The 9,692-nt window shown below is 42.7% G+C and overlaps 1 non-coding gene across 1 annotated transcript; it reads right to left on the bottom strand.

The window, feature by feature from the left end:
- Nucleotides 1–349: 349 nt before the first annotated feature.
- trnas-uga (transfer RNA serine (anticodon UGA)) lies at nucleotides 350–431 on the bottom strand. The gene has a single exon. It is a non-coding gene; the product is annotated as a tRNA-Ser (tRNA).
- Nucleotides 432–9,692: the final 9,261 nt, after the last annotated feature.

Below are 9,692 nucleotides of genomic sequence, written 5' to 3'. Positions count from 1 at the left end.
ACATAATTTGAGTGGCACAGTGGCGGAGCTGGTAAGATAAGATATCTTTATTAGTTACATGTACATCAAAACACACAGTGAAATGCATCTTTTTGCATAGAGTGTTCTGGGGGCGGTCTGCAAGTGTTGCCACGCTTCTGGCGCCAACATAGCATGCCCACAACTTCCTGACCTGTACGTCTTTGGAATGTGGAAGGAAACCAGATCATCCAGAGGAAATCCACACAGACACTGGGAGAACACACAAACTCCTTACAGACAGCAGTGGGAATTGAACCCGGGTTGCTGGCACTGTAATAGTGTTACACTAACCACTGCACTACCATGCCAGCCCTTAAAAATACATCACCGCAGCGAACAGGTTTCGGACCTGCCCGGGGAGACCCCACTGGAGTTCAAGTCCAACACCTTAACCACTCGGCCATCACTGTGGTAGAGCTGCCGCCTCATGGTGCCAGAGACCCGGGTTCAATCCTGACCTCCGATGCTGTCTGTGTGGAGTTTGCACATTCTCCCTGTGTCCATGTGGGTTTCCTCTGGGTGCTTCCATTTCCTCCAACATCCCAGGTTAAATAGCCACTGTAGTGTGCAAGTGAGTGGTAAAATCTAAGGGGAATTGATGAGAATATGGGGAGAATTTAAAAAATGGGATTAATGTTGGATTTGTGAAAATGAGTGACTGATGGTCGGTGTGGACTCAGTGAACCAATACTTCTGTGCTGTATGACTCTATGACTCTGAGAGTGAGGAAGAAAGCTGTGGCAAGATAATAGACCGGGTAGGCAAGCAGAAAATGAAGATATGCTGGTAGGTTAACTGGCTACTATAAATTACCCTTACTGGAGATAGGTAGGATTAGATCAGATCAGATTAGTTAATGGTCACATACACCAGGGTGCAGTGAAGTTCCTTACTCACATGAAGCTCACAGAGTAAACAGTGTAACATGGTAATAATAAATACAACAGTAAATACAATGACAAGCACAAAAACAAGAGAATGGTGCAAAGATTGTGGTGCAATCTGAAGCAGAGCAAAACGAAATGTGGAAGTGATAATTGCAGAATAGCCAAGAGAGGTAGAATTAAGAGACTGAGAGCATGGCAGCACCACCAGGAAAGGGATGTGAAAGAGGTGATTGGTTCAGAAGTCTGATTGCAGTGGGAAAGAAGCTGTTCTTAAATCTGGATGCCTGGGCTTTCAAACTCCTGTATCTTCTCCCAGAAGGGAGAAGAGAGAAAAGGGAATGACCAGGGTGGCAGACATCCTTGACGATACTATTAGTCTTCCTGAAGCAACGCAGCATGGAGGCTTTGGAGGCGATGCAGAGGAGTTTCACCAGGTTGATTCCGGAGACGAGGGTGTTAGCCTATGAGGAGAGATTGAGTCGCCTGGGACTATACGTGCTGGAATTCAGAAGAATGAGAGGGGATCTTATAGAAACATATAAAATTATGAAAGGCATAGATACAATAAGAGGCAGGAAGGTTGTTTCCACTGGTAGGTGAGACTAGAACTAGGGACATGGCCTCAAGATTCAGAAGAATAGATTTAGGATGGAGATGAGGAGGAACTGCTTTTCCCAGAGAGTAGTAAATCTGTGGAATTCTCTGCCCAGGGAAGCGGTAGAGGCTACCTCATTCAATATGTTTAAGACACAGTTAGATAGATTTTTGCATAGTAGGGGAATTAAGGGTTATGGGGAAAAGGCAGGTAGGTGGATCTGAGTCCACGACCAGATCAGCCATGATCTTATAGAATGGCGGGGCAGGCTCAATGGGCCGGATGGCCAACTCCTGCTCCTATTTCTTATGTTCCTATGAAAGTGGTAGGAGAATTGAGGGAAGTTGATGGACATGTGAAAGAGAATAGGATACCAGAAGTAAGTAAGGGAATGGGACTGATGGGAATGTAATGAAGGCTGGCATGGTCTCAATAGGCCGAATGGTCTTGTTTTATGTAAGGAAATATGAGATGTGCCAGATGCAGCAACATAAGAGCAAATAGTGCTCAAGGCAGGAAAGATAAAAAGTTCTGCCAGACATCAAAGAACTAGAGAATGTCATTGTGTTCTGCAAATAACCCCCGTGGCTATGATCAGCTAATAATATTACTTTTGCATCACTGCCAATGAATCAGGAATTTATAAGGAATTCTCTTTGCAAAGACCTGCTTGATCTACACCAGGATGTTACTGTTCTTGTTTGCACACACAGCTTGTTCTGTTCACAGTGACCCTTTATGCTGATTTCAGCAGTGATTAATACAGCCAAGCAGGATTTTACATAAAACAGCCTGATTTGGTGTAAATAGCAGCCAATAAGCAATCAACAATCCAATTTTCTGCTGTAATGGGCATCAGTGATCCCAAAATTTCAGAGCACTTAGATTCCAGAAATTAATTTTGATCATTTCATAAAATGAAATGAACGTGCCTAGAAATTCAGTTGTGTAATACTGCCTGTTTCAGCATTAGATGTGTGAAAATCAATGTTTCCCAGAATACAAAGTGATTTCTGCATCCAATCACACCAGGGAGGAAAGTGGGGAGGGCTGAGGAGAGGGGGACCAGTGGGTGGACTGTGTGGGTGATCGGCAGATGGAAGGGGTGGAGGAGGGGAAAGAGGCATGATGATGGGGCCAGGTAGATTAGGAGGGGTGAGGAAAGAGACGGTGAGGAGCAGATATCGGAAGTTGGAGAAGACAATGTTCATACCGCCGGGTTTTAGGCTGCCCAGGTGGAATATGAAATGCTGTTCCTCTAAAGTACGACAAGTTGCTTAAGCCAGGAAGGAGACAAGGACAGTCTGCAGAAGCTGATATCCATACCAAATCTTCAGACAGTAGTTCTCTTACCTGAGCCTCAGCTGGGAGCAATGAATAAGACTGACTTTGGTTCACAAAAGAGATTGCAAATTTAATTTGTCAATTGCTACAGCCACAAAGTAAGAAAGGACCTGCATGGTTGGGCTGTCAAAATAACCATAGCTCTTATTTTTTGTGCATCTAACTCCTTTCTGGAGACATAAGTATCTCATGTGTCGTCTAAGAGGCTTTCTGTATAAAGAGAAACACATTTATTTTGTTCTTTCTTACCAGCTATGCATATTTCATAACCTTTGCAAGTCTCTACATGGAGCAGGGTGCCATTGACGACATGCATATTGTACATTCCTTATCTGAACTCAACAATTTCTATCAGCCAAAAATTTCACCCCCTCTGTGTTAGTTACTGTACGGGATATGCTCTGTCCTTGTAACATTCTGTAACAAGTTCTCTCTTCCAGTTGTTTGCAATCAGAGTGGAAAATTGAAGGCTGATTTCTGTGCATGTCCTTTCATGATTGGCCCATTGTAGTATTCATCGGACTCCTCTGGAGTAGAATTAGTATCCAATGCCCTTCTCCAGTGAGCTGGCACCTGGGTTGCCTTCATTGCCCACCCTAACTCCTGGGCACGTACCCAATATCTCTACTTGAGCAGACCTGAGCATCACCTGAGCTTCTAAAACATGTGACTGTGTTCATCCTCAATGTGTTCTTCCAGCGATATTGTTGAAGTTCTTGAGTATTTGAAATGGAAAAGGAATAAGGATTAAACTGTGGTGAGGGGCAAGGATAAAGTAACATATGGCTATTTGTACTTCAAATTCTAAATTAGAAGATATTGTGGGATGAGGGAGAACGGTACAAGGGGGAGGGGGTTGGGTATGCAGATACCCCTCCATTAGTGCCTCCAGTTTCCCCCAGTGACAGTTTCAGTGATGTTCCTTCTTTTCTGTTCAAGAATTTAAAAAATCATGAAGGCTTTCCCACCATTTCTTCCCTGCTACCTCCTGTTACCTGGCATATTCTCTTCCAAGGAACAGGGAAGTATGTCAATGAGTGCCCAGAAATATGCCCTTAAGATGTGGCTGCCATTGCTGAATAGCTGATATAAGCCGTGTGTTGAATTTTTTAAACATGTTGTGCATGAGGTTGAGGTAAAGCATATAAACAAAAGGGTTGAGTACTGACTTATAGAGATTGTTAGCAAGTGGCTGATGGAGAAGTAATGAACTGAGCAGTAGATGAGACTAGTGGTTTAGTTAATAGGATCCTCATCTGAAGATTGAATTCACTCACCCTGACAACTTATGTCAGAAACTTCTTCCCTCACTTCTTCCATATTCTTGGATCCACACTCCCACCATAAAATTACTTCTTTCCACTGGATTGGCAACTAAGGTGAGAGGATATCTTTCCTCTCCACCTCTTGCTCAAAGGCCTTCTGTCCATTATCAGAAGACAGTGGTGAATGCTCTCTTGCATATTCAACCCTCCTTTAATCCTTTACAGATTCACTTCACTTCATACCTCTTTTCAAAAACAATGCATTTCTCCTCTAAAGGGTGTATACTGCCTTTAAGCAACACCAGTCACCCACAACATCAGGCGCTGTATTGATGCAGAAGAACATGAGAATGTAAGAAAGAAGGGCAGGAGGAGTCCACGTGGTTACAGAAGTGCATTATAATGTGTTGGCTGATCAGATCTTGGCTTCAGTTCCACTTTCCTGACAGCTTCCCACAATCCTAGCCTGCTAATGAAAAGAACAGGCAAGTGATAATTACATCAGAGAGAACCGCAGAGCAAAGCAATGAGCAGCTGTGAGTTCATCACAGATGGTGGTCCTTGTCCATTGTCAGCATTTACCCATTTCAACCCCAGCTGACTTTCCCAATGTGAACTTGTGACATTTTGCTCCTGTTAATTATTTGTATCCATGGCATGGCACAAAAGTGGTGCCATCACTCTCCCTACGCCAGAAAGGTGGATCTCTCTTGTGAGTTGTTCTCAAGTCACATGGATAGTGTTACAGAGACATACAGCACTAATACAGGCCTTTTGGCCCATCTTGTCCCTGCCAACCATTGAGACGATCTGTGCTAATCCCATTTACCAGCACTTGGTCTGTAGATATTTGTCAGAATAATAGTAACAGATAAATCAAATCCTCTCATAGTGTATTGAATAATGTTTTCTGCCCTTTCTCTGTCCCTGCATGCTGTGAAGATACAACTCATGCACTGTCAGTGTTGCTCTAATAACAGCTCTGGTATGAGCAGAGATGCAAACCTAGATGGTCCTAAACACCGGTCAGGCCACAGCTTAAGGACTGAGCACCATCCTGTCCACATTACAGGAAGGATGTGATTGCACTAGAGAATGTACGGAAGTGATTTACAAGGACCAGGGAAAGCAAATTATTAGGATAGACTGACAGGACTTGTTTGTTTCCATTAGATGGAGAAGGCTGAGGCTATATAAAACTATGACAGGTTTAGATGGGGTGGATAGAAAGGACAGCCTTCCTTTACAATAATCAAGGTGCATACATTTAATGCAATAAGTAAAGGTATTAGAGGGAGGAAGAAAGAACACTGAAAGGCTGTTGAGGGTCTGGAAGTTAAACGGTAGTAGAGCCCACAACCCTGATCACACTTAAACAGTATTTGCATATGTTCTTCAAGTGCAGCAAATGGAGTGTGATGAGTCTGGATAGACCTGTCTCAGCCAGCACTGACATGATGGACCAAATTACCTCTTCTCTGCTATAAATTGTTCTAATTCTAAGCGCCAGACAGGAGGCTGAAAATTAAACAGATAATCACCTCAATAAAATTGTTATCTTTCAGCATAAGATGATGCATCCTCTTCTGATCAAAAGCACAACGCTATGAGCCGTGGAAATCAGAAATGTAAACAGAAGATTTTGGAGTACACAACAATGTTCTTGCAGTGAGGTTGGTATAACCTATTTTGCTGCATCATTAACACTGGAGCTGAAAGAAAGAGAAAAATAGGTGAGCTGATTATTATTGTGACTATTTACATTTAAGATAATTACACAGGTTCTGCAATTGCACAAAGTAATTTCTGATTTGTAAATGTGTCAGGTTGGCTCCATGACATTTCCAGGCAGAATATGGAAGTGCATTTGCCCACTATTTTCAACTACACATTGTAGTGAGACCAATATTTTTCAGCCAAGACTTAGAAATCTTAGAAAAACGAGGAAAGAAATGAAGGTTTCATCTTGGAAATAGGTCAGTTGGCTCAACCAGCTTATCTCCACACCAATCCTCCACCGAAGCAAATGATTTGAATCACATTTAAGAACATAGCGTGAAAAGATAATCAGGAGCAAGTTTGGTCCATATAGCCAGACAAACCTGCTCTGCCATTCAAGAAAATATAGCTTATCTATTTGTTGGCCTCAACTTCTCTCCTTATTCCCCATAACCCCTGATTCCCCTATGGTTCAAAAATCTACCTTTCTCTGTCTTGAATATGCATTAAACTTCATTAATTCAGCACACTCGAAACTTTGGTTGTGCCAGATCAGCAGATTAATACTCGAACACGCTCTTAACTCACTTGTTTCAAGTTGGCACACAGTAACGTTGCAGTGAACCCAGTAAGTTTAAAGGAAGTATAGGTAATAAGGCCCTGGTAAGTTTCATGGGAGTGTGGGAAACAGAACCAGGTAAGTTTCAAGGGAGTGCAACCAACGGAACCAGCTGCATTTAAAGGGGGCATGGAAAACTACCCTCAGTGAGGGATGGCGAGTGTGGGAACCTGGGCCCCAGTGACTAACAGAGAGCACGGGCACTGGGAACCTAGCAAGTGGATGGGGAGCATATTACCAGTTGGCAAACTATTGGGATTTCCGAATTGTTAGACAGCAGATTATTTAATTTTACTGTACTCAATAGCTCAGGACCTACTGTTCTCTGTACCAGATAATTTCAATGATTAACAATTCTCTAAGAAAAGTTCTTCCTCATCTCCAACTTAAGCTTGAGACCTCCCCCCTTGGTTCTATATTCCCCCATCGAGGGAAACATTCCCACAGCATCCACCCTCTCATCCACCCAAAGTTTAGAAGCATGTGAGATGGATCTCATTGAAGCATGAATTTCACATGCTTCAGTGAGATCCATCTCACATGCTTCTAAACTCCATTAGGTGTAAGCCTACCTTGTTCTATAGTCTTGGACCATTTTCCTTCATTCATCTGTCTAGTCTACTACTGAATGCTGATACAGTTTTCTGCCGCAGCCATGAAGACTGAAATGAAATCCACAGCTTCACAACTCTCTTGCTCTCTCTTCCACATGGTTTAACCTTGTATCTATATTCTACTGTTCTACACCCCTCAATTGCTGCAAACAGTTTTCTTTGATCTACCCTGTGTTCCCTTCCTCTTTCAGTTTGAATATAACTCAAACATTAAAAATAACAGAACTCATAAACGTTAAAAACCAAATAGGCTCTCAGAAAATTGGATCCATCAGTGGTTACAGTAAAACTCTGATAAGCCGCTGTCTGGTTGTTTGGAACATCTGACTTACCGAGTGCTGAGTCCCGTGCTTCCTTTATCATGCAAGGGCCATGGTTTCTGCACTCCTCTAACATACTGGAGCCCCAGTTCCCACACTCCTATTAACATACCAGGGCCCATTTTCCATGCTCCCTTTAACATACCTGAGCCCTGGTTCCCTTGCTCTTTAATACATGATGGCCTTGGTTTCCAAATTCCCTTTAAACTCAGTTGGGCCTCATTTCCCGAGCCTCCTTGATTCACGACTTAATGATGCACTAAGATTTATTTATACCTCTGTGTAACATCTGAAGAAAAAGTGAATTGAAACTTCATTGAAGAAATAATTGGAATACCATCCAATATTCCCAAAAATCTGCCAATCTGGCACAACCAAAGTCCCAAGTGTGCCGGATTTATGGAGTTTTACTGTAACTGCAGCACAAAAGTTCCTGCTTTCCTGCAAACAGAATTGCAAGGTGGCATACCTGAAGTCAAAGGTGAAGCAAGGCTCTCTTTCCTATGGAGATTATATAACACTGTTCCCTGGGCAGAGTGCTGCATTCTCTGAAGACACATTCACATTAATTGCACATTTTCCAAATGTGGTACAGATAATTTCTGTCCCCACCTTGTGTACAGCTTCCATCCATTGTCTTGCTCTATTCCAGGATCTCAATACATCAGTTCCACACCCCACCATCCTATCACTCACCCACCACCCCATCCATGTCTCTTGCTCAACAGCAGAGCTAATTTAGCAGGCAGGAAAAGCAGCCTGGCTGCATTCGTGATGACTGACCTTCATGTTCAAATGCCTGATCTCCCGTGTCGAGGAAGGCTTGCTACTAGAAATGTAATGTGTAAGATATACCTCCTGGATTCAGAGTGCTGGGGAGTACCATCAGTAAATATCCAAGCAATACACATCAGAGCTTTAACAGCTGGTCAATAAACCACACAGGAGCCCTGATTTGTTTCTCGGCACTGCTTGGCTGTTTAGAAAACACTGCTGTGCCAAAAACAGCCTGGCTCGTTGGTTTTTCTTTGTTCCGCTCATTTTTAAGCTAAATTTACACTTTCCAGTAGACTGCTGTTAAAAGCAACCTGGTTTTGCATTTTAAATTTTACAGCACCAATCCCTAATTTTTAAAAACTCTACAGTGCACTGGGCTTGTACACAAAGCCAGCAACCAGCAGTGTTTTGCACAAAACATAACTGGGGCATTTTGTTTGATAGTAAGAAAAAGTTTCAAAGAAACCACTAATTCAGATTAAATATTCAAAGAATTCTTTCATTATTTGAAAACTGAACCCATATCAAGAAACCAGTGACAACCAGAGCATGTGACATATGACAGAAGGGCCATGGATTTGCAGGGATTGTAATTCAACAAAATGCCATTGATTCATCTGGTTCTGCCTGCCTAACCCAGTATCTGTAATTCTTTGAAGTGCTGACGTAAATGTACATTAGCAATTCTGCAGAGCAACTTCTCTAAGAACAGGATTACTGCACTGGAGAATGTAGAGTTCAAGCTTTAAAAACCTAGATCGGTCTGACTGAAAATATTCACAGCAGCAGGTGATTAGACTGATTAGACCTGTGGATCGACTTCTTGAGTTGAATCTGAAGCAGCTAAACAGGACGTCTCACGTAATACTTGCTCACTGCATTGGATAGAGTTAAAAAAAGAACAAGGCAGAGGCAGAAAAAATAATAAGGGATAAATTAGAAAGCACTAGAAAATGCACAAGGGGATTAAATTGACACATCTGATTGGAAGTAACAGAACATTAAATTCATGCTGTCTGTGCGTTGTCATGATCTCAGTATCCAGCCAGCTCTGACTGTTTCATTTGTGGCGAGTAGCAGTTCAGTCTCCCTTACACTGCTTCCATTTCTGAAAGGGAAGGTGTATTGCTCCATCAGCAGGAGGCAGAAACCTTTTCTTGCAGGTGATTTCGAGCACTAACAACTTCGAGAGTTGTTAGTGCTGCAAGTGTTGGCCTTTAATGGAGGAGATGATGAGGAAGAGAGGTGTTCTTTACCAGAGGGGATCAGGAGCAACCTCTCCTCCCCAAACCCTACCCCCAAAACAGAAGAATAGGCAATGGGAGCAGACAACTCTGGACATAAGATCCAGGAGTTATTCTCTCAGAGTCCAGATGCTGTGTGCAAACATCCTGATGACCTTAAGTGAATGGTCAAAGTCAATATATACATCTTGAAATGTCACACTCAACTAACTCCACTACTGGTCTCACGCACTGCTGAAAGAACCAGGGACCCATCTTTCACCTGCTAACAATCTCAATCAGTCAGG

The sequence above is a fragment of the Pristis pectinata genome, chromosome 5 (genome assembly GCF_009764475.1).
Source record: "Pristis pectinata isolate sPriPec2 chromosome 5, sPriPec2.1.pri, whole genome shotgun sequence".
In the NCBI taxonomy this organism is placed as follows: domain Eukaryota; kingdom Metazoa; phylum Chordata; class Chondrichthyes; order Rhinopristiformes; family Pristidae; genus Pristis; species Pristis pectinata.
The sequence above is the reverse complement of the archived record's forward strand: the minus strand, read 5'-3'. Positions and strand labels throughout refer to the sequence as shown.